Source organism: Equus przewalskii, chromosome 6 (genome assembly GCF_037783145.1).
Source record: "Equus przewalskii isolate Varuska chromosome 6, EquPr2, whole genome shotgun sequence".
In the NCBI taxonomy this organism is placed as follows: domain Eukaryota; kingdom Metazoa; phylum Chordata; class Mammalia; order Perissodactyla; family Equidae; genus Equus; species Equus przewalskii.
Window position 1 is genome coordinate 85,187,423 of NC_091836.1, and position 22,324 is coordinate 85,209,746.

A 22,324-nucleotide genomic window follows, 5' to 3' on the forward strand; every position below is an offset into this window, starting at 1 on the left:
ACGATTTTAAATAAAATCATAAAAAATTATCAATAAATTAAAAAGAAAGTAAGAAAAGGGGAAAAGGGAATAATGAACAGATAGTACAAATAGAAAACAAAGAGCAGATCATATATTTAAACTCAACCATATCAATAACCACATTTAATGTAAATTGTCTAAACACCCAAATTAAAAGGGAGAGATTGTCATACTGGATATAAAAAGCAAGACTCAATGGCATTCAGTCTACAAGAAATCCAGTTTAAAAATGAAGATACAATACTTTAAAAATGAAAGGATGGAAAATATATACCATGATACCACTAATAAAAAAAAGCTACGGTGGTTATCAGACAAAGTAGACCTCAGAGTGAAGAATATTACTAGGGACAAAGATATTCTTGTATAATGATAAAGGAGTCAGTTCATTAGGAGGACATAATGATCCTAAACATTTATCTACCTAATAGAGGTTCAAAATACAAGAAAGAAAAACTATAAAATTTCAAGAAGAATTATAATCAGAGTTTTCAAAATCTCTCTCTCTCAGTTAATGATAGAATAAGTAGCCAAAATAACAGTAAGGATACAGAGGACTTGAATGACACTATAAACCAACTTTACCTAATTTACATTGATAGAACTTGCCACCCAACAAAAGAATTAGGAATTCAATGACAGAAAGATATCTGGAAAATCTCTAAATATTAGGGAATAAAATAGTACTTCTAAATTTAGAAGTATTTAGAAGACCCATGGATCAAAGAAGAAATCAAAAGGGAAATTAGAAAGTATTTTGAACTGAACAAAAATGTAACCACCACACATCAAAATTTGTGGGACACAGCTAAAGCAATGCTTAGAGGTAATTTATAGCACTAACACCTATATTAAAAAAGAGGGCCTCAAATCAGTGATCTCAGCTTTCACCTGAAGAAACTAGAAGAAGAGAAAATTAAACCCAAACTATACAGAAAAAAGAAAATAATAAGTAAAAAAGAAATCAATAAAATAGGAAACAAAATAGCAATGCTAAATTTTGATATGTTGTATATACATTCTCACATCATAAATGAGAGAGGTGACATCACTAAAGAGTCTACAAATATTAAAAGAATAATAAATAGATATTATGAACAAATCTGTACCAATAGATTCAAACACTTAGATGAAATTTACTTAAATAAAGTGCATAACTTAAATGAAATAGATAACCTAAATAGCCCTATATCTATTAAAGGAATTGAACTTGTAGTTAAAAACCTTCCCAGAAAGAAAACATCAAGCCCAGATTACTTTAGTGAAGTCTAAGCATTTAAAAAATAATACCTATTGTACACAAAGTATTCCAGTAAATTGAAGAAGTAATACTTCCCAACTTATTCTATGAGGCTACAGTCATCAAAATAGTGGCATTAAAAAAAATAACAGACAGAGGTGCCAGCCTGGTGGCGCAGTGGTTAAATGTGCACATTCTGCTTTGGCGGCCTGGGGTTCGCCGGTTCAGATCCAGGGTGTGGACATGGCACCACTTGTCAAGCCATGCTGTGGTAGGGGTCCCACATATAAAGCAGAGGAAGATGGGCATGATGTTAGCTCAGGGCTGGTCTTCCTCAGCAAAAAGAGGAGGATTGGCAGCAGATGTTAGCTTAGGGCTAATCTTCCCCCCAACCCCCAAAAAAAAGGTCAATTTGGGGCTGGCCCCGTGGCAAGTGGTTAAAGTTCGCGCACTCCGCTGCAGGCGGCCCAGTGTTTCGTTGGTTCAAATCCTGGGCGCGGACATGGCACTGCTCATCAAACCATGCTGAGGCAGCGTCCCATGTGCCACAGCTGGAAGGACCCACAATGAAGAATATACAACTGTGTACCAGGCGGCTTTGGGAAGAAAAAGGAAAAAATAAAATCTTTAAAAAAAAAAACAAAACAGACAGATCAATGAAACATAACAGAGACTCCAGAAATAAATCTATACATATATGTTCAAATGATTTTCAACAAAAGTGCCAAGGCAATTTAATGGAGAAAGGATCATTTTTTTCAGCCAATAGCACTGGAACAATTGGATAACCACAAGCAAAAATATAAACATCAAACCTTATCTCACCCCATTATAAAAATTAACCCAAAATGAATCACAGATCTAAATTAAAAGCTAAAACTATAAAATTTCTAAAGGAATACATAGGAGAAAATCTTAGTGACCTTGGGTTTTGCAAAGATTTCTTAAATGTGACACAAAAAGCATGAAATATGAAAGAAAAACAAGAAATTAGACTTCAGCAAGATTTAAAACTTTCACCCTTCAAAAGACACTTAAAAGGCAAGCCACAGATCAGTAGATAATATGTGCAAAACATGTATTTGACAAATAACTTGTACTTAGAATATACCAAAAAATTTTTACAACTCAATAAAAAAGAAGACAATCCCAATTTTTAAAAAACAGCAAAAGATTTAAAAAGCACTTCAACAAAGTAGATAGATGGATGACAAATAAGTACATGAAAAGATGCTCAACATCATCGGTCATTAGGGAAATATGAATTAAAACCACAATGAGATACCTCTACCAACCACTTGAACGGCTACAATTGAAGACTAAACATACCAAGTGCTATTAAGGATGTGGGGCAATGAACTCTCACACACTGCTAGCAAAAATGTAAAATGGTACAAGTACTTTGGAAAAAATTAGCAGTTATTATAAAGTTAAACATACACCTACATAATCTAGCCATTCTATTCCTGGGTATTTATCCAAGAGAAATGAAAGCATATGTCCACCCAAAGACAAATGTTCAAAGCAGCTTCATTCATAACAGTCAAAAACTAGAAAGAAGTTAAATGGATAATCAAACTGTGGTAGATCCATACAATGAAATACTACTCAGCAATTTAAAAAATAAGCTATTGACATGCATAACATGAGTGAATCTCAAAGTAATTATGCTGAATGAAAGAAACTAGATGAAAAAGAGTACATAATGTATGCTTCTACTTAAATAAAAAAATTTTTAAATGCAAACTGATCTGTAGTGACAGCAGATCTGTGATCGCCTGGTGATTAGGTCAGGGAAAGACCAAGGTGGGGCAGGCGTGAGGGACCCTGAAGGCGAAGTAAGAAACTGTTAGGGGTGATGGACACATAAATTATCTTGATTGTGAAAATGGCTTCACTGGTGTATCCCTATATCAAAACTTACCAAATTGTATGCTTTAAATATATGCAGTTTACTATATGCCAATTATACCTTAATAAAGCTATTTAAAAAAATTCAGTAGGTAATATTCTCACTTTACAGGTGAAGAAGCTAAAACTCCAAGAGGTTATGTGATTTGCCTAAGATGACAGTTAGTACACAGCAGTACCCAGAGGTGGCAGGAATTCTACAGAATATATACTTAAACTAATCTGAAGCATCTAATATAATTCTGATTCACAGAAGGGACTCAAAAAGTTGTCTGGGGGTGTTAAAGTATACAGGCATTAGAAGTGTAAGATGTGAAAAAGCAATAGATTTTAACTTTCCCACAGGATATTTAAATTTTTAAAGAAGATTATTTTAACCTAAAATATCTTAATTGATAGACTGTATGAGAGAAAAAGTTTCTGTAATTCATTCAAAAAGCATTTTGCTGGAATCTCTTACGTACTGCATAATATGAACTACTTGCTAGGCACAAGTGAGATGGATTTTTAAGTCATACACAGGTTATGAAAGAGCATCCTTCGATGAAGCAATGGCAAGGGGCTCAGTGTGTCAGGAGGCTAAGGTGCCTACACTTGAGTGGAGGATAGAGATGACCAGCCACTCTAGGTCTCCAAGAAGGAACAATGGTCACAGTATGTCCTGGGCAGGAATTGCTAGGTTTTGTATCAGTCACCTCTTTGCTCTTCTCTTTCATATGTATATTTCATCTTCTCCCACAAACAGATTATAAATTCCTGAGAACTAATTCTTCCTTTCCCATTTTAAATTCCACTTCACGTCCAGAAGAGCCCTGAATTCATATTCTTATTGAGTGAATGAAGAAATGTTAGCGTGAATGATAAGATAATGAGACTGACAAAGATCCTTTACAAAATCAACTTAACTTTAACTCATTTTCTCAAAAAAGACTATTTTTTAACATTTATTTCAATACATCTTTTCTTACTCGTGAATATATTTTCCTGTGTTATTTCCTCTTCCCTTGAAAGAGACAAGTAGACAGGGCTATATCCTAAGTTTAATATTTGCTGTGGCTATACCTTTCGTGGAGAAGGACAGAATGTGGCAATATAACCAGGGAGTTATAGTCATCACTTTATCCGAGAGAGTTTTAAAAGTAACCAAACTCTGTGCACACCTGTTTTATTCCTCACGGATGTCATGTACTCATTCCTATGTAAAAGCCACCTAATGGGAATGCCATGATCTCAAGTATCTTCACTTTTCTCACTCATAGTGTCCAAGTTTTACCTTATGTCTCTGAAATCAACAAGGCCCAGCCTGTGTGAACTCTTTGTGTTAATATTGTTTGTATTTATGTTATGCCTCTAAATCTTCAAAGTAATTTTATCTTTAAGTATATTCTCATTCCTTTAAAAACACATCTTTCTCCTAGTTCTCCATGGGAAGAAAAAACATCCTTAATTTTCAGTGGGGATTTAACCAATGAGATGACAAAAGATTTGAGCACTGACAAGAAATAATTAGCATGATCATTTCCCTCTGCCTTTTCAAAAATTTAGTACGTGGTGAACAAGAGGAACAGGGAAAAGCAAGAGGAGTCAATTTGACTCCTTTCTTTCCCTCATGCTCCCCACCACATATAATCTGACCAGTCTTACTGATCCTACAGCGAGAAAGTCTCTCCTTTCTGTTCCCAAAATGCCCACCCTTGTTTAATCCTTTACCTCCTGCCTGAACTATTGCAATCGCCTTCACAAGCTGTTTCTCTAGTTCAAGTCTTTTTTCTCTGCCTCTAACCAACTCTACAAACTGCTGGCTGAACTAAATTTTCAAAAGCAAAGCTTTTGCCATACCACTAGGCTATTTGGTTGTGATGGCCCCCTAAAATCTACCAAATACCTTAGTTTAGCCTTATGGGCCAAAATGATATGATCACACTAAATTTTCTAGCTTATACACGCCCTGTACCTCAGTCAAACTGGACTTCCCATTGTCCCCCCCCATACTTCCCTGCTTCCATTCATCTGCCCATACCCATGCTCTTGCTATTCCCCTCACTACTAGGATGTTCCTCTCTCTTCATTCCCTATTTCACTGACAAAAGTCTACTCAACTTTCAAAGAACATCAAAGAGTTTGCTTCCTAAGGTCCTTCTTCTTAAAGGGATATATCTTTAACTCTTTTGAATCCCCTAGAGTACTATTTTTTACTTTATTAAGGCCTTTAACATATTCTGCATTGGGAATTACGTCTCTCCTCTGCTTATGTCCTCTGTAACAATCAGTACAACTTAATCAACATTTATTAATCCCTTCTTTGAGCCATGCACTGAGTTAGACACTAGGGACACAAAAAGGAATAAGAGAGTTTAATAATTATGTCTAGATTCTAAGGTTCTTGATGGCAGGAACTTTGTACATTTGCATTTGTTTTTAATGCTTTGCTTTGAATATAATCAGTACTCAGTAGGTATTTGTGGAGTTGAATTAATTTCCAACAGATACTAAGCATTCTGCTGGGAAGAAAATATTTGCTACTGAAAAAGGATTTGCCACAACTGGGAAAACAGATAGTCACATCTTTAAATGATTTTCAGAGGGCAAAGTGGAAGTTAGACTGATCACTGATTATACCATCCAGCAGGAAGATCCTAATAGGTCAGATCATTCCTCACTAAGATTCCAAATTCTGAGTAGGCCAGCCTGCTTCAAATGATAAATTCTCACATGGCCAGAGCTTCCAAGATTGTCAGTTTGGTCCAGTAAAGATGGTTATGCTTAACATCACAAAAAAATCTGTTTCTTGTACCCTCTTCAGAGCTTATATAAGACACTTTTTGAGAACAAGATTTAAATAAGTATCTATTCAATATATCTCAAGATACACACTTCCTGTTTGACGTAACCACAACTACACAACTTAAAAAGTATGCTTCCAAGGGTTCATAGCATTGCTGAAAGCCGAGATACAATGACACACTTCTGCACTATGAGATTAGGCAAACCTTGCATTTACTCTCAACATGCTTACATTTCCTCCCTTCCTGGGAAATAAAATGGAAAGACAAAGTAAGGTTTTTTTTAAAGATAGCACCGGGGATAAAAGGAAATGAAAATGGTCAATGGTGTTACGCAAAAACCAATATTAAAACAAAAACCTGCTTGACAATGATATTTAGTAATAACGAGGAAAAATCCAAGCAGTATAAATTAGGTAAATGGACAAGGTCACTGCTGAATGACCAAACCAAGCCCCAGTGCCCAGCACCTTCCAGGATAACAGCTCCTTGGGCAGGGCCCAGCTCCTCCCACAGGCTCTCTCTAAATAAGAGTGACACATCTCTCTTGCAGGAAAAAACTCAGCAGGGCATGCAACAATCACTCTGCACATTACTGAAAGTCAATTTAGCAGCACAAGAACCTAAATCAAGGGACAATTTCAGAGAAGAAAAGAGAGAAATGTACTCACTTTGTTTAGTAGGAACAGAAACCCAAAAATCTAAGATATGAAATCTGCACTTCTGGAGAGAACTGTTAGTATAAAATGGTTGCAATGTCCAACAGGATGAGAAAAAACGGGACAGGACTTTTTCACGGCATTCAGTCTCAGAGAAAGATGTAAGACTTCTCAGACTAAGATTAAACATATTTGAGGTGCTCTAAGACAGCTGAGCCTATAGAAATTTTATCGGATAAGTTTATCCTCAAGAATATTCTACAGGAAGTGAAACCCTGCTGGTGTTCTAGAGTGGGAAGAGATGTGTTCTGAAGTCAGACTGTGTTTGAATCTCACCTCTGTCTTTTTCTTTCTTGCATTCCTCCCTTCCTTTTTCCCTTTAGCTTTATTCTTTGTTCATTCATTCAACAAATATCTATTGAGAACTTACTATGTGTCAGGCACTGTGCTAGAAACTGGGTATACAGGTTTGAACAAAATAGTCATGGTCTCTGCCCTGACAGAAATTTTAGTCTAGTGAAGAAAATAGGCATTAAATAAACATACAAATACATGATGATTACTAAGCATTTTAAGCACTATGAAGGCAAAAAGAAATCAGAATTTAGACAAAATAACTGGGGAAGCAAACTATCTTACAAGGTTGTTGGAAGGATTAAAAAATAACAACGTAAAAGTATGTCGCGCAACGCCTATAACATACAGGTGGTCAACACAAATAGCAGCTGTTTTTTGTTAACTTTCCTCTTCCAAATACAGACCCTCGATCCCCTCCACTTCTTCTCCTGCCACAGACACTGGAAAGTGATAGAGCAATGGTAGCTGCTATTGTGGAGAGGGGCAGCCTGTTCCCTCTAGACATTTCAAATTGTTGGACAGCTTCTTGTCCTATCAGTTTTCTAGATGAGCATAACCTTAACCAATCCACAACTTTCTTTCAGGCATATCTGGGTTTCATCTCCTGCTTAGTATCCTCAAGATAATTTATAAATTTTACACTTTTGGCTGCATGGGATATTTAATCTCCTTCGTCCATAAATCAAACTATGCTCAGGAAACAACCAACATCAAGAACTGAGATGAATTCATTTGCTATATGGAAGACTGGCCAGAAAAATACAACTAAAGCCTTCCCTAAAGGTTGTAAGTACGCGGTTGTATAGAATATCTCACTGTAGGCGGTCTCTCTGAAAACTTAAAAATTCTCCTTTTAGACCATGATTATTCCTCTCTCTTGTCCTTAGAGACCAAACATTCAACAAGCCTTAAAATTTGACAAATCCTATTTCAGGTTCAGTAAACTGATGGGTCCACAAAGATTATAATTTCTTTCTAATTTTCCTATCTTCACCACCTCACAACAATAAAACTGCAGTCCAACGGTTCCTCAGTTTTTCTGATTGCACAAAATGAACAAGAGTGCCCTTAGTTCATGTAAGAAACCCAATCAGGACTCTTCAATCCTTAATCAAAAAGGTGACCCTGCATACAATTTAAGGGATACGCATTAGGTATTATCTTACAAATTGCCAAGCAGCATACAGACTAATTGAAAACAAACCATCTCTAAATGAAAGGAAGGTCAGAAGGGAAGGAGGGAGAGGAAGAAAGGAAGGGCGGGGGGAGGAAGGAAGAAAGGGGAAGCAGAAGGAGAAAAGAAAGGAAAGAAGATTCATTACACTAAAAGTCACTTTACAGAAATGTGATCCCAAAAACCTTACCAACCTACAAAACTAAAAACATCGTAGACCATATTTGAAACTTAATTCACATGATGCTTTGTTATAGAAGATATAATGATGCTTCTTGGTCATGGGTACAATGAGACTTTTCTAAAGGTCTCCCATATAAAATAGAGAGTGTGATACATAGATGATTATTTTCATATAGATATCTATATAAATCCTTACCCAGATAAAGCAAAATTTATTCTCATTGATTTTTTACCTAAAATTCCTACAGCTGTCCTTAAAACACATTGAACTGAAATCAATAAAACTGAAACAAATTAGGGGAAAAAACCTATAGAACTCCTTTTAAGTTGCTAGTGTCTAATCCAAACAAGTATTTCCACATCTTAAAAGACAGTCCTGAAATCCATTTTGTGATTTTACAAAAATCTCCTATTTCATTCATCTCTTGTTTCACTAAATTGTCTCCCTTTTGTCTCCTCTTCTCAATTACAGTAGTGAAATTGGGGGGACAGATATTTCTTCTATTTGCTCAACCATATCTTCTCAAAAAGCTCCAGGCCCTCCAAGTTTTCTGATACTCAGCTCTCTTGTCTACACCACGTTTTTCATGCCTTATTTTTTCAACCTTCCCCCAGATATTGCCTTTCAGCTATGTGTTCCATGACTGCAAGTCCAGAGAAGAACTCCCTGTAACTAGCCATAAAATCAACAGTGGCTTCCCCACCCTGCCACTTTCAGGGACAAAGCCCAGAATGTTTCCATCCCTTAAAGCTGTCAGCCATTCACTGAGTGTGCACTGACTGCAATATCAGATATCAAATTATATGCAACCAATCTCACCTTAAAAAAAAAAACCCATTCTAGGGGGCTGGCCCCGTGGCCGTGGCCGAGTGGTTAAGTTCGCGCGCTCCGCTGCAGGCGGCCCAGTGTTTCGTCGGTTCGAATCCTGGGCGCGGACATGGCACTGCTCATCAGACCACGCTGAGGCAGCATCCCACATGCCACAACTAGAAGGACCCACAACAAAGAATATACAACTATGTACTGGGGGGCTTTGGGGAGAAAAAGGAAAAAATAAAATCTTAAAAAAAAAAAAAAACCCATTCTAACTGTTGATGCTATATATATGTAATAATGGAAGAAAAATAATATTCACATGAGGAATAAGATCTGTCTTTCTTCTGTACTTTGTTCCATGAAACTCAGGACATCAGTGAAAATAATTAAAACCAAGCCATAGGCTTGGTTACCAGCCTACCATAGCTTTAAGACAAAAAAGAACCTATACGCTGCCTAATGTAGGCTGTTATAGGGGTGCAGACTTGGATTCCATTAATACTATTGCTTGATTATCTACCACGCATGAGTCAAAAAGGTAAAATAATAATTTACTGTCAAACATACCTTTTTGTTGTACTTGCGTGTTCCAAAGGCATAAAAGAGCCCAAAGATGAAAGAGAACTAGAAAATCTGCTTTTATTAATGAATTCAATCATTTAAGTTTATATGAAACTGGGTGAGCTTAAAAGAAAGAAAGAGCTAACTCCAGTTCAGTTTGTATCCAAGGAAAACTCAACCCACATAAACTCTCCAGTAACATACCAAGTTTTAAGCCCTTGGGTTAGAGACTATCTTTTCTTCTCTTCTAAGCACTGTGCCAAGCCCTCAGTGCTAGGCAAACAATAATAATAACAAGCATTACATCATATTGACAAACTTCTGACTGATTAAACATTAAGGATAAGTCTCTTTTGCCCGTCATCTATGTAAGGTGATGCTTTGGAAATTAATCTTTTAATTTTTCAAAATTAATCTATTGAGAGAGAGAGAGACAGAGGTGGTAGGGAAGGGAGGGAGGAAAGTAGGGAGGAAGGGAAGGAGAGGAAGGAAGAGAACACAGAAAATGTTTTTATCTTTACTGGCAATATTTAACTCACATTTTGATGTTTGGAGCTAGCAAAATTAGGTAAAAAGATAAGCATTTATACCCACACTCCAAGAGAACATGAAATATGTACTTCAGGTAAAACTATATGCTGAGAGTGATGTGTAGGGACAAGAATACAACAAAAAGTACTAGATTTTGTTGATTATTCAAACAATCTATATAAACTGAATAATTACTAAAATATTTCTAAATCTTCAGTAAATCAATGACTTTACTTTTTCCTGAATTATAGACTATATTTCACATGCTATAGGTCATTATATTATAAAATAATGGCTGGCTGTGCATAATTAGTGCATTTTTTACACTCACTCACTTCCTTACGTTTGAGACCACCAGCCAGCTCAAATTATGACTTTATTTCCCCTTTTCTACATACATTTAATTCCTTTAAATATTAATGAAAGTTATGTAGGAATACTGGAAGATGATTAAGCCTATCTTCTTGGTTAAAAACAAGTTCAGAGAGCAGCTTTTTGGGGGAATATTCAAATTTATTAGCCACTCAGCAAACTGTACCCAAGCCCCCATATTGTTTCCAATCTCAAGTTAAGAAAAATTTTTCTCCACGGGCACTGAATAACTTTAACGTTGACTCTTGTGCTGCTCTACTCCACCTTCAAATGTAGCCAGTAAATTCAGCTTTACTACTGTACTATAAAAATGTGAAAGAACCATAATAGCATCTAAAAAAGAGCTGTTGGCACTATATTAGTTTAGAGAAAACCCTAAACTGAATGCTAATGCAAAATTTAATGGTAGTTTGCCTAGTTGCCAAAAGAGTTACAATAATTATTTTGCCATAATGTGTAAGTCAACTTGAAGGCATCTGAGAATTTTACTGTGTAGGATTCAGAATAAGTCCCCAAAGTGTCATTGGTCTCTTGGGTTTTTTCAATATAAATCAATCATCAACACACTACCTTCACTGTAACACTGTCCTCTGATTACAGGATTGCCTTATGAGTGGAGAAACATTATAAAGAGATCATTCTGCTTCGTTATAAGTCAGCTTCCTTGATTGGCATTCACCATGGATCTAACTCACACCAAATTCCACTTTACAGTGAATATTGCGATTGTGAAGTTCTGGTAAAACATTCAAACAGAATCAGTACAGTTTTACTTCCCTTTTCCTTTATACAACCAAATTTTTAGAGTTGAAAAGTAAACCAAGATCAAATTTAGACATGCGTGAAATTAGGAAAGATGAAACACTTCAGTGCCAAACAAAAGCCCTGATTTTAAGAGTAGGTTTTTGCCTTCCCTGAAATGCCTAGCTCAGGCAGTGTATTTTTATGCCTGCAGATATTGGCATGTTTCATATTTAAGATTATGACACACCAACTTATTTTGAAATTTTTTAAATCTTCCATTGCGCATGTTTCAAGTGCTTCATGACTATCACTGATAATTGAGCAATTAACTTGAAATTACCAAATGTGCTGTGATGGCACAATATGTAGTAAGCAACATGAAAGAATAAAGAACAGAGGAACTTAGTACAGTGAAAAAAAGTAATAAAGGGTAAAATAGGCCATAATACTAATAATAGTACTGAGTAAGTTTTAATGGTCCCAGGTCTCAGTGATTTAATGGTGCCAGTAAAATGGTTTAATGAAACAAGTCCAGAGTATTACAAACTTTTTAGAGCAGTTTGTTCTTGTGCGACAAAAAGGAAGCTTCTTTCTAACTGGTCTTGTGTAATATTCAGGGATTGGTCCAAAAAGTAAGTGTGGGAGTTTTATTAGACAACAAGCACAAAACAATTAGGTTAAAAATCCTGACTGGTAGATTCTTAAGAAATACAAGCTTGCAAAAAATAGAGGTAAGGTCTTCCTTTAAGTGTGAGACAGCCAAAGCAAAAACTCTAGAGCTAAACACGACCTCAAGAAGTCCTCAAGCTATCATGAAGATATTTGCAAATCAAAAATTAAGATACATGCCTTGACATCAAGAGGGAAAGCTGAAACAGCTGTACTAGAAAAACCAGAATGCCTCTTCAATGTCCATCTCATCAAGGCCTCTAACACTGGGCTTTTCTGGCTAAAACCATAGTGTGACTCTGAAGAGTAGCCTTTTAGTGCTTAAATATAGACAGTGAAGCAAATTCCATAAACCTAAATCCTACTTATTTCATCTTAAAGGTTTGCAGGAAAAACCAACAATTTAGAAAGTCAGAAAGGGAAAAGAGATTCAAACTACAGCAAATAAAGGACACTATTAAAAACATTTTTTTCTCAAAATTCCACCAATATTGCTCCAAAACACCACTAGGATATTAAAAATAGGCCAGGCTGTCCTTTCAGGTATAAATTAGAAACAGAAAGTGGAAAGAGCAGATAGAACAAGTATCTAAGGGCACTAGTATGTAAAACTTAAAAGCTTAAAACGTAATGGATATACACATTCAGATTAGCAAACTGCTTTCAATTAAAGTAGATTTCTGGCCACAGTTCACAAATGTATAGTAGCTGTGTGTATTAATGTAGATACTTCAAATGTCAGTATATCTCTAATTAACATGAGCACACAACTGTAAAACTGAGAAGGCACAATTTTAAATTCCTTACATTCCCAGCATTAATGCTTTCATGGGCAGCTCCCGTTGTCATGGAAAATGGCATTCAAGCCCTATTTGTGGATTTTCACAGCTCATCTTTTTTATTTACCTGCTCTATGTCAAGATTAGTCTGGAATAATATTTTTTAAAGATAATGCACTTAGATCTACTTGTCCTTAAAATCACAGATGTTCTTGCCGAGGGAGCTTTGGTCTGGGCTATGCTCAGTTTGAAACAGATTTCTTTCCATTTTGAAATACCACAAAGAGATGAATTTGTGATTCTTTTTGTTTGTTTCCTAAAAATCTACACAATTCAAAAAATTTCAGCTGAAGCATGACATGTGGCAGTTTGGAATAAGGAAATGAGAGGTGTGAGGGAGGAGGAAATGATCCAGGAACAAGAGGAAATGAAGTGGTAGAAGGCTCTCTACAATCTCCTTTCTGACTGACCATACCTCAACTTTTTGAAAATATTTGCACAGCAACCAAATGGAGACTAAGCTAGTGATCAAAAACAACAAAAGAAAGGGCTAAACTTCTGAGAAAGGACAGCTTAGTACTATTACAGAATGAGCACTGAATTTATACCATGGATCTCTAAGTTGGAATCCTGCTACTCTGCAAAGATGAGGATAATTCCTACTCGTCTTACAGTTTTTACAAAATTCAGCCAATTTAATGTCTGCAAAAGTAAGTGTTATATCAAATTAAGATATTGTTATTATTATTGCCCAAGCATGGGACTAAGCAACAATTACTTTTTGTACCAGACAATAAAATACTTTTGTACCTTTTCAAGTAAAAGATTGCTATTAGAGACCATGAAGAGAGACAGAATTTTATAAAAAGGAATTCATTATCAAATTACTAAAGAGGCTTGGGTAATCTGAAAAAGCAGGGTGTCTAACAATTCATTTCTGTTTTGTTTTAACCAATCATTTATTGCCCTGGTAAAATTGAATGGTCAGAATGACATAATTATCTTTTAATTAGAGATAAAAAATGAAACATGGGATATTAGCATGCAAAACAGTCTTCTTATACAACGCCTACTTTGGGAAAGAAAAGGGTAGTTTTATTTTTTAAAGAGAAAAAAGAAAACTAGAACAAAACGCTTTCAGCTTCTGAAACAATAAGCATTTTCCTTCACAGTGTTTTCCTCTTCTGACCTAGGTAGTAGATGTGAGTAGGTAAGATTCCAATCAGTTCTCACACACCCTTGGTGTGGCCCATTCATTATGGATGTGCAAAACAATATCCCACCTTCCTTATCTCACAGACTGGCTTCTGCACACCTTATTGAGAGACCTTCCATGGCCATGAGGTATAACTTTCTGCCTGAGATCATGTAGCAAATAAGCAGTCCCAGGACATGGAAATTAAAGTTCCTAAAAGAAGCCATTGTCACTGATGCCATTTGCTTGTTCTTAGACCAGACTACGTAAATATTTCTATTGTTTTAGCTGTCTCATCATTCAGTGTCAGTCGTGGACAGTTTCCACAATAATTGAAAGAATGGGAACTCAAGCATTCTGGATGCCATGTTAATTTTATCTGACTTATCTTAGTCATAGTATCCTCCCAGATTTCTTTAATAAGAAAGTTCCACAGTTAGGAGTAGGCTCTAACAAAGTTTGAGACCACTGACCAAAGGAACAACAAGGTCCATGCCCTAAACTAGCATATGGAAATTCTCAAAACTGGAAAACAATTACTTTAGGCCTGTATGATTAGCACGACTTCTACCTAAGTGATCAGACAAAAATCTCACTAAAAGATTTTTGGTTTTTTTTTAAGTTGAACTCCAGAAATAACCATATGAAAACTATCCACAGTGCCCCTTCTATTTTTAGCCTCTCTCTTTGTTAGACGAAAAGAAAAATCTCAGCTAACTGGATCACCTCCATTCAAAGCTAATTTATGTATGTCTGGTTGGGTGAGGGGAGGCAGGGAAAGAAGTGAAGAATTCAGGAAAGAGAGCCTTTGGGTGATGAGAAATATGAACTACATTTTAAAGAAAGCCATCTTGGTTGAAATACCAGTAATTATCTTATGTTTCTCACTTTAAAAATTTAATCATCCTAAAAACTTACTAACGGAAATGATTGAACGATGTGAGAGAAGAGAGAAAGGAGGTAAAAGAAAGGATAAACTATCAAAGATAAGATTTGGACAGCTCAAAATTATTTCCCTTCACTCAGATTTCTAACAGAAAAAGCTCAGCTCCTTGGAATCATCCTTTTTCTTAATAGCCCTTCAAAGATATTTTACATTTCTTTCTCCATCTTCTTTGCCTCCTAATCATCATTATGATACCTTGCACAAATTAAAAGCTTATATTTAATCCAAATGAACCATGCAGTTTAATATTTTTGTGTTTTAGCTAAGAATTAAGTTTTCAAATAATAAAACATGAATTGATAGTCTCATAAAAATAACTTCATTCTTAAAGCATTAAAAACATACAAAATGTATTAAACTACATTAAACATTCACATATATTTTGTTTAAGTTGGTTCAAAATGTCTGCCCCAATCAATGCTACTTCTAAAAGAAAGGTAAAGCTCATTTTAAATACATTTCACTACTCTCTGCTTAAATACTGAATCACTTAAACTGTAATTTATAACATTACTTTTTTCAAATACTTTCCTGTAAGTACATTTTCTAAAACTCCTTTATGGGAGTACACTAACAGAGGAAAAGTTTCCTATGTCTTCATTGTTATCAAATGTGAAAGAGACCCTTAAATGCCAATGGTTTACAACAATGTCAACATATAAATATATTTTAAACTCAAGTTACTTAAACGTGGTCTTATGTACGTACATTTTTAATAACTGCGACATACTCTAAACTATTTCTATATTAATAAACATATATCAATTTAAAGTACTTTAATTGATCATTAAAGTTTACTCATTTTTCTTGAAATTTACCTTCATTCCTGAGAAAAAGTATCTTTATTCTCCAAAATACCATTTAAAATATAGTAGTGTTTTAGGGATGGTGAAGAAGGCAGGAACATTTCCATTTTAATATACATTCTACATTCATTAAATGAGACTTTGGTTCCTTAGTATATAATCTCCTCATGTACTGACAGCTCTTTGAATTCTATATCATCTCACATCTTTTCTCTGAGCACAGGCCCATAGCACTTTTCAAGCCCAGACAACCAGAAGATTGGAAGAAGTTATCAGGGTAAATTATTCATGTCTATACAGACTAGCCACTTTAGGGTAATCCTACAATTGAGCCCCATCTTCAAAAAGTAAGATATTTATCCTTCTGCTAATTGTAATGGGCCCTGCCATTGTGTTATTTCATAGGAAATCACAACAAACTGAGGCTTTTTTCACCAGCTGATATTTTTTCTATACTCCTCTTAAGAAAATACTTGAAAAACTGGCATTAATAATACTTTTTAAATACTTACCAAAAAACTAATAAAAATTCACACAAAAGAAGTTAAGAACATGTTTACAAACTGTAACTGTTCCATTACACAATGAGAAGAGTAATAAATAAACCAATACTTACAAATATGCACAGAAAATCAGCCCCAGCACCCAGAAATCACTGGTAAATTGCCTTTGAATTCATGAAAATGACCTGAAAATTTAGACAGAAAATGACATGAAAAGGATGAGTAAATTGTATTTATATGCATTATTTAAAAAGTATATATTTTGGCTACAAATTACACTATTTTTAACTCAGGCAGTTGTCCCCATCTCCTCTAACAACTTTTTCCAAGATGATAATAACAAAAAAAACAATTATTTCATTGTTCTAAGAATACAACATCTCCATCCATTATAGCTTTTTAAAAAAATTGTCAGTAATACAGTAGGTATTTAAAAGTATGAATAAGGAAAAACAAAGGGAGAAATTTTTTTAAGGGAATAAAGGTTTACAAGTTACATTTGAAAAACATGTTTAATTTATGTCTACAAGTTAAAATGAATTCACTTCATAGAAAATATCTTGGATGTGTCCAACAGGAAAACCTTGTAGGTAGAATAAATGTGAAAGGATGCAGTTTTTGTTCTACCTAAGGTGTGGAACCCATTTAGATGCTTAGGCTATATACAGTGCATTCTGTATGAGCCCCAATTCAACCCAAAATTCTTTTGCTTGCACACACTTTAGTTCTGGCTGAAGAGGTAACAGATGCAACTCAAATACACAGAGCTAGCCTTGTAAAAAGTTTTAACTAGCACAATGAGTCACTTTATGCCTCTAAATATCTATGGTTTCCTCTCTCCAGAACCCCCATGCATTAGAAGGTAGTTTGGTAGTTTATTTTTATTGTTTGGTCTAAATACAGCACATTTTCAGTTTCATGAAAACAAAGAAACTTTGTTGCAAAGGCTGTATTCTTTCCAAAATGTGAGGATGGCTATGAGTAGTGTTCAACTGAAAATAATAATGAAGCTTGGGTTTCTAATTTAGGTCAGAAACTTTCCTAGACTCTAGGGATTGGTTTGATTCAATCCGCATTTTTTAAACATACCTTGTAAAAATCTAGGTTAGTTAACTAACCTAGTTAGCCAGCTAACTAGGTTTAAATAAAATTCCTTCTGAAAAAAAAATGGCTCGATCAACATCATTTGTAGGAACCTCTCCTCCCAATGTTGCATTTATAGCTCAAACGGCCATAATATCTTAGATATCAGCATCTGAAATTGTTAAGATATGAAATAAATATCTAACTCAGCTCCTATAATATGCTTTTGCCTAAGTGACCCAGGTAATTTATTCTATTTTCTAGTCAGGATTGATAGATAATAAAGTCCTGGGCATTTGGACAGCTTTAAGTATCAATGGCCAGTATATCCATTAGGTTTCTTCACCAGACCCCCTTCTCTTTGTAGGGAATGGTGCCTCAGGCCTTCCTCAATCCATTTTCACCAGTTTCCAGCAACTTGTAATGCCTACTTCCATGGATGTGAGATATACAGGAGAGTCAGGCTAGGGAAAGGAAGGGCTGTCATTTCATTTTGGTATTACACCCCTCTCCTCCTCATGGCCTTCTGATGTTTCTTGATCCAGGAGAGCAATTTTATCTGGGATACCACACAAGCCTATGTGGACACATTCAGTGTACTATTCAAGGCCAGCAAAGAATCCTGGTTCTAATACAAACTATTCTCACATCTTATCCTACCTTGAATTATAAATTATAATTTTGAAGTTGTCCACAAAATACATCTATATCAAAATGCTATATATCCAAAAGCCTAAACTCTGGAAGAATCCAAAAGGGTTTTTAAGTACTTAGAAATCTTTTAAATAATCACACTTTGTCTTTCTAGCAACTATTCTTTTAAAAGCATGAACTAGAGTTATGTAATATACATGATACGTCTCATTCCACCATTTGCATTTAAATGATGGGGGATAAAATAAAATGCAACCAGAAAATATTGTGGCTGACCCAGATCTCATTTTTTCAATGACTGGACTCTTTAGGAGTTAAGATCTCTAACTCTGGAAATATTTTAAATTTGGAACAAGTTAGATTCCAGACTTTCAGGGCAAATTATATTTTAATACACATCAATATGAAGTCAATAAATCTCATTTGTCCTATCAACGTAGTCTTGCTACATATGTTAAAAGCAACCCTGAGGGGCTGGCCCCGTGGCCGAGTGGTTAAGTTCGCGCGCTCCACTGCAGGCGGCCCAGTGTTTCGTTGGTTCGAATCCTGGGCGCGGACATGGCACTGCTCATCAGACCACGCTGAGGCAGCATCCCACATGCCACAACTAGAAGGACCCACAACGAAGAATATACAACTATGTACTGGGGGGCTTTGGGGAGAAAAAGGAAAAATAAAATCTTTAAAAAAAAAAAAAAGCAACTCTGAATCTCATTATCAACTGATTTACACTATTTGTGAATTTTGAAGCAAACAATTAAAAAAACTATAAACTTCTAAAATCACAGAGTTCATTATTATAAAAAAAGAAAAAAAGATTTTAATGCATACTTCCTTCTACATAGAATTTAGGAATAAACAAGCAGCATTTTATGATGGGCAAAGAGTTAAGAATTAACTCACAAGAGTTAACACCAACTTGAAGTAAGCTACTTCTTTAAGAACTAGAAAAATTTAAGCAGAAGAATACATTTCCAAAATAAAAGAGGTTATTTTGGTCCTGAGGGCAGCACAAAAGTAAAAAGATACAGAAGGAAATGCCAGAGTAAATAACCACCTGTTCTGGAAAATCACAATCTTTTTAGTAAAATGAATCCTCAGAACACCCAATCACAGGGATTGTTGCATTCCTGTTGGCTCATTCATTCATTCAGCAAGTAGTGACCATGCGTTAGAGATTGCCCTGGCCAGTACGAAAGTGAAAATTTTAAAAAATAAAATAAATCATTATATTGTACCCCTAAAAGTAACACAATGCTATATGTCAATTATATCTCAATTTAAAAATAAATTTAAAAAACAAATATGGTCTTTCTCCTCAAGGTTTTTTCAAACAAGCAATAATCCAACCTGGGCCACAGGCTATTACATCTGACCATGGTGGTGACATGCTCCATTTTATTGGGTTGTCAAGTGTTTTGCACATCCTTTATTTAATACATAAGAAGTGAATTGCTACAGATAGTTCAATATAAAGATGCACAAAGATATAAAGAGGAAGTCTACAAATGAAGAAATATAAATGTCCAATAACATGAAAGTATGTATAATCTCACTAATAATCAAAAAAATTAAATATTTTCACATACAATACTGGCGAAATATTTTGTAAACTGTACACAAACTAGTATTGGTGAGGGTGTGGGAAAATAAACACTTTCATGTACCATTGATGGGATTATAAATTGGATTCAACTTTTCTGAATGGTAATTTGACAGTAAGTACTAAAATTTTTAACGCTGATATCCTCTGAGTTTGCAATCTACTTCCAAAAATTATCCTAAGGAACTAATCACAAAAATGTTAAACTATATATACATGTAATATGTATGTTCATTATAGCATTTTTATAACAGCCAAAAATTGGAAATAACCTACTAACTGGGTAAGTAAATTATGGTACATACCTATAACACTACTCTTTAAACGTTAAAAATTATAATATAAATCTATATTTATGGACATAAAGATGGCCACAATATATTGTTGAATTTAAAAATACAAGATATATAATAAGAACCAATCAATTTACAGAAAATTAAATGTGTATATACACACACAGAAGTTTCACAAAATGAAGTACAATTTAACAAAAACATTAACACTGAATGAGATAAGGCTTATTTTTACCTTGTTATTCTTATGAGTTGGTGTTATTTAGATTTTTTATTTTTATTTATTTTTTATTTATACTTACCATATCTAATTTGATCCCAAAATAAAGCTATTTCTAAAATTTAGTATATCACTTACATATTCAAAAGTAGGCACCCAAATCCAGGCTTACTACTAATCTAGCAGCAAAAGCTAAAACTTAATATTAATTACAAAAAGAAAAACCTCTGAATTACGAGGCAATTTCAAACAAGTATCCTGACATCAAATGAAGAAACCATAAACATTTTCAAAAAAGCGTGTCCCACTCTACCAAAAATAGGTAATAGATCAAAGGTAAACAGCAAATAAAAACACTACTACCTCCCTGTATAATTACACTTTAAAAGCTTACAAGCTAAATTTTTAAATCCTGCTTAAAAGCTGTCTCTAAGCCACACCCATTTCTTTTTTTATCCTTGTCCTTTTATTATTATTATTTGATTTAGCAAGAAGGTTCAGGCATTAAATGGGTGGTTGGATTAAATGACCTTTCAACTCCTGAGAGTCAATGATTCCAAAGTATTTTTTAAGGTACTGAAGCGCTTCCAAAAACACCTGTAACCAAATTTTGCCCAACTTTACACTAAATTATAGCATCACATATTTAAAACTCAAGTCAAGGATTAAATAACTTTTTTAACTTATTGATGCACTGAGTTAATAATGTCATACATAATGAGCCACTGACTTAACTGCCTTTTAAGCATTTATTTTCTCAACTAACTTTTGGAAAGATATCAATGCCTGGTCTTTTATACACCAAAATCAAAATCAGAGAGACATTAAAAAATATCCTGTATACAAATTCAAATGGGTTTTCCTAGAGATATGATTTTGCATTAAAACTGCAATTCTCCCCAAAGCTGCATCAATTTAAGAAAAACGCAAAATCCTCTTTACTATTATCACTTCTGCTGTTTATAGCATTACTAGGCTAAAGCCATGTTTCTTGAACTCCATAATCCTTAGCTTTCCTTTTCTTCTTAATAATTATACTAAATTATGTAGGATTTGAAGAAACTATAAAAAAATGAAATGTGAGATTCATCTTTCAAAGGAACTGATACCAAGCTAATGCCCAATTTTTTTGATGCAATTGCCAATAATTAATAACATCACAATAGTGAATGGAAAAATGAGGGTTTAGTTACTGATATTTATACCCTATAAGGCAAAAGTAAAAGTATTTCAGGTTTTTCAAGGAAGACAAGATGCTACCTAGTCCAACACTCTGCTTTTCTGGAACAAGAACCTATTTCCTCAAAGAAATAGGAATTTCCCCTATTCTTAAAGATCTCAAAAGATAGTTATTACTGAAGTCTACTCTTAGTAGCCTATTTATGTATTTTATGCTGCTCAACCTACATCTTTAATACAATTTCAGTATTGAGAGCCACAATTTAGAAGCGACATTGACAAGCATTCAGAGGAAAATGGGTAAAACATCTTATAGGAACCACGTTACATTAGAATGGTTGCATGTTCTAGATGGTTAGTTGGAACGAACTCTGGAGATCATATAGTCCAGTGGTCCTCAAACTCTATGGTGTCAGGACTACTTTACATTTCTAAAAATTATTCAGATTCCCAAAGAGCTGTTGTTACATTTATCAATATTTATTATATTAGAAACTAAAGCTGAGAAAAAAATGTAAACAGTTATTAATTTATTTACAATAAAATAAATGACTAAATAATAATAATCATGATGAACCCATTACATGGTAACATAAATAACATACTTTAAAAATATAAGCATATTTTCCAAAACAAAAAAATTAGAAGACTAGCGTTGTTTCGCATTTTTGTAAACCTCTTAAATGCCTGGTTTAATCAAAGACAACTGGATTCTCATGGGTGCTACTGCATTCAATCTGTTGTGACATGTTGGTTTGGCGGAAGTGTATGAAAAATATCCGTTTTCACAAAGACATGAAGTTGAAAATAGGCGGAGTGTTTTAATAGCCTTTCCAGATCATTGTAGCTATTCTTCTTTGATACTATATCAAAACTTGACAAGTATATAATAGTTTCTCAAAGGTTACTTCCAATATGGAATCCAAAACCTGAATATCAATGAACATTTTTTATTCTGTTACTTTAAAACCCACTGGTCTTTAAATGTATCTTCTACCCATGCATGATTTTATAACATCATTCATTGGTTCATTGGGAAAA

At 34.5% G+C, this 22,324-nt stretch overlaps 1 protein-coding gene across 20 annotated transcripts in view; it reads right to left on the bottom strand.

Moving 5' to 3' along the window:
• SOX6 (SRY-box transcription factor 6) overlaps window positions 1–22,324 on the bottom strand; it is a 571,708-nt gene that overhangs the window by 453,374 nt on the left and 96,010 nt on the right. For all 20 annotated transcript variants that reach the window (XM_070626444.1, XM_070626446.1, XM_070626445.1 and 17 more), the window contains exon 2: window positions 16,365–16,436. The gene's annotated coding sequence lies outside the window, so the exon portion shown is untranslated. The remainder of the gene's footprint in view (window positions 1–16,364; window positions 16,437–22,324) is intronic.